Genomic DNA, 4,167 nt, shown 5'->3' with positions numbered 1-4,167 from the left:
GGCTGTTTCTAGCCCTTGGCTATTGTAAATAACACTGCTATGAATATTGGGGTGCATAGGTTCTTTTGAATTGGTGTTTCAGGATTCATAGGGTGTAACCCCAGCAGTAGAATCTCTGGGTCAAAAGGCAGTTCCTTTTTTTAGTTATTTGTGGAAATTCAATACTGTTTTCCACAGTGGCTACACCAGTCTGCATACCCACCAACAGTGCACTAAAGTTCCCTTTTCTCTGCATCCTCACCAGCACTTGTTGTTTGTTGATTTGTTAATGATGGACATTCTGACTGGTGTGAAATGGTATCTCATTGTGGTTTTAATTTGCATTTCTCTGATGGCTAGTGATGTTGAGCACCTTTTCATATGACTATGGGCCTTCCGTATGTCCTCTCTGGAGAAGGATCTGTTCACATCCTTTGCCCAGTTTTTAACTGGATTTTTTGTCTTCCTGGTGTGGAGTGATGTGAGTTCTTTCTGTATTTTGAAGATCAAATCCTTGTCTGGGGTATTGTTGGCAAATATGTTTTCCCATATGGTCTGTTCCCTTTTCATTTTGCTGATGTTTTCTTTAGCTTTGCAGAGCTTTTTAATTTGATGCAGTCCCGTTTGTTTATTCTTTCCTTTATTTCCCTTGCCCTAAGGGATGTATTGGTGCAAATATTGCTACATGGGATATCTGAAATTTTACTGCCTATGTTTTTCTCTAGGATTTTTATGATGTCACAGCTTATGTTTAACTCTTTTATTCATTTTGAGTTTATTCTGGTGTGGCGTACATTGGTGGTCTACTTTCATTTTTTTGCAAGTACCATTGCAGATCTCTAAGAAACATTTGTTTAAGAGGCTATTTTTACTCCAGTGTATGCTCATGTCCCCTTTAGCAAATATTAATTGACTTAGAGACATGGGTTTATTTTTAGGCTCTCTGTTCTGTTCCATTGACCTATGTGTTTGTTCTTAAGCCAGTACCAGACTCTTTTAATAAGAGTGGCCTTAGTGTAGTTTGATATCATGTATTGTGATCTGTCCTACCTTGTTCTTCTTTCTCAAAATTGCTGCAGCTATTCAGGATCATTTATGGTTCCATATAAATTTTTGAAATGTTTGTTCTATATCTGTGAAATATATCATTGGTATTTTAATTGTATTACATTGAATCTATTGATTGCTTTGGGTTGTATAGACATTTTCATGATGTTGATTCCTCCAATCCATGAACACAATATATGTTTCTATTTGTTTGTGTCTTTCTTAATTTCTTTCTTCAGTGTTCAGTAGTTTTGTGAATATAGGTCTTCTACCTCCTTGGTAAAGTTTATTTCCTACATGTTTTATTTTTCTTCTTGCTCTAGTAAATGGGATGTTTTTCCTAGTTTTCTGATATCTCATTGTTGGTGAAGAAAAGTGCCTTCAATTTCTGAATATAGACCTTATAGCCCACCATTTTGCCAAATTCACTTATCAGGTCAAGTAGTTTTTTCATGTAACCTATAGGTTTTTCTATGATACTATCATATCGTCTGTAAATAATGACAATTTTACTTCTTCCTTTCCAGTTTGGATGCCTTTATTTTCTTTTTCTTGTCTGGTTGCTGTGACTTGAACTTCCAATACTATGTTGAATAAAAGTGGTGAAAGTGGACATCCTTGTCTTGTTCATGATCCTAGGGGGAAAGCTTTTAGGTTTTGTCCATTGGGCATGATGTTGGTTGTAGATTTCTTGTATGTAGCCTTTATTATGTGAGGTATGTTCCCTTTATTCCCACTTTGCTGAGCATTTTTATCATAAAAGGGTGCTGTACTTTATCAAATGCTTTATCAGCACCTAGTTTATTATATCAGCAGATATGATAATGTGATTTTTATTTTTCATTTTGTTTATGTGATATATTACATTTATTGATTTTCAAATATTGTACCATCCTTGTAAGCCTGGGATGAATCTCACTTGATCATGATTTGTGATATTTTTAATTTATTGCTGGACCTGGTTTGCCAATATTTTGTTGAGGATTTTAGTGTCTATGTTCATCAGCGATATTGGCCTGTAGTTTTCTTTCTTTGTTGTGTCTTTACCTGGTTTTAGAATTAGGATAATACTGGCCTCATAAAAAGATTTTGGGAGTCTTTCCTCTTCTTGAATATTTTGGAATAATTTGAGAAGAATAGGAGTTAGTTCTTCTTTAAATGTTTGGTAAAATTTGCCAATGAAGTCATCCTGTCCAGGGCTTTTGTGTTCTGGGAGTTTTTTTGATTACTGCTTCAATTTCTCTCATTGTTATTGGTCTGTTCAGGCTTTCTGCTTCTTTTTGATTCAGTTTGGCAAAATTACATATTTCTAGAAATTTGTCCATTTCACCTAGGTTGTCAAATTTCATGGCACACTGTTGTTCATGGTAATTTCTTGCAATCCTTTGTATTTCTGTGGTATTTGTTGTAATTTCTCCTATTTCATTCCTCATTTCATTTATTTGGGTCCCTCTCTCTTTTTTCCTTGTTGAGTCTGCTTAAAGGTTTGTTGATTTTGTTTATCTTTACAAAGAACCAGCTCCTGGATTTATTGATCCTTTGAATTGTTCTTTTAGTCCGTATGTTTTTTAATTCTGCTCTGATCTCCATTATTTCCTTCCTTCAACTCACTCTGGGCTCTGTTTGTTGTTGTTCCTCCTGTTCTTATAGATATAGGATTTGGTTGTTTATTTGAAATGTTTCTATTTTTTTAGGTAGGCCTGTAATGCTATGAACTTCCCTCTCAGGACTACCTTCTTTTTGCCCCATAATTTTGGGATATTGTGTGTTCATTTTCATTTGTTTCCAGAAACTTTTATCTTTCTTGATCCCATTGTTAACCCATTTATTATTTAATAGCATGTTATTCAGTCTCCATGAATTTGAATGTTTTTTAGTTTTTTCCTTGAGGTTGTTTTCTAGTTTCAAGCCATTGTGATCCAATAAAATGCTTGATATGATTTTAATTTTCTTGAATTTGTTGAGGCTTGGTTTGTGTCCTACCATGTGATCTATCTTTAAAAATGTTCCATTTGCATTTGAAAATAATGTATATTTTGCTTCTTTGGGGTGAAAGGTTCTGTATATATCAATTAAGTCCATTTGATCTAGAGTATTTGGCATTCTAGAGAATGCCAAAATATTCTTGTTGATTCTTTGCTTGGAAGATCTACCCATTGTTGACAGTGGGGTTGTCAAAATCCTCTACTATGAGTGTGTTGCTCTTAATATCTTTCTTGAAGTCCCCCAAGATTTTTCTTATATATTTGGGTGCTCCTATGTTGGGTGCATATATGTTTGAAAGGATTATATCTTCTTTGATGGATTATTATGTAGTGTCCTCCTTTGTCTCTTGTTATGGCCTTTGTTTTAAAATCTATTTGTCTGGTATAAGTATTGCTACACCAGCTCTTTTTTTTCAGGTCTGTTTGATTTGAATATTTTTTTCCATCTCTTTCTTTCAGTCTGTGTAGATCTTTTCTTTTGAGGTGGATCTCATTGGACAGCGTACTTGGATCATGTATTTTTATCCATTCAGCTACCCTATGTCTTTTGAATGGAGCATTTAATCCATTTACATTTAAGGTTATTATTGATAGGTACTTATTCATTGCCATTTTTTCACTTTGTTCTTGTGTCCCTCTCTCTTTTTCTTCATCTTCTTAAGGCATACACTTTAACATCTCTTGTGATGTTGGTTTGATAGAGATGTGTTCTTTTTGCCTTTTTTTTTTTTTTTTTGGTCTGGGAAGCTCCTTATTTCACCTTCCATTTCAAACGAGAGTCTTGCAAAATAATGGAATGCGTCATTAATTTGCATGTTATCCTTGAGCAGGGTCCATGCTAATCTCTGTATTGTTTCAATTTTAGTGTATGTGCTGCCAAAGCAAGCACTGAAAGTGGTTTGTTAAATGTTTGACAAAATGCACAGTAACAGCCTGAGTTCATATTTGGAGCCAGAAAAAATTGTCATACCCTTTTATTTTCTTTTTTAATGTCTTAACCTCTCTGAGTATCCATTTTTTCATCTTCAAAATGGATATAATACTATCCATGTTACAAGGTTATTGTGAGGGGAAGTAATCTATTAAAACATTTAGTTCAAGTAAGTATTTTACAGATTTTACTTTGCTTTTTTCTTTCCTTTATCCCACTATGAGA

General features: G+C 34.1%; 1 non-coding gene across 1 annotated transcript; it reads right to left on the bottom strand.

The window, feature by feature from the left end:
* Positions 1-3,796: 3,796 nt before the first annotated feature.
* On the bottom strand, positions 3,797-3,900 carry LOC114498225. Its single transcript, XR_003684671.1, has one exon. It is a non-coding gene; the product is annotated as a U6 spliceosomal RNA (small nuclear RNA).
* Positions 3,901-4,167: the final 267 nt, after the last annotated feature.

The sequence above is a fragment of the Phyllostomus discolor genome, chromosome 5 (assembly GCF_004126475.2).
Source record: "Phyllostomus discolor isolate MPI-MPIP mPhyDis1 chromosome 5, mPhyDis1.pri.v3, whole genome shotgun sequence".
In the NCBI taxonomy this organism is placed as follows: Eukaryota; Metazoa; Chordata; class Mammalia; order Chiroptera; family Phyllostomidae; genus Phyllostomus; species Phyllostomus discolor.
The sequence above is the reverse complement of the archived record's forward strand: the minus strand, read 5'-3'. Positions and strand labels throughout refer to the sequence as shown.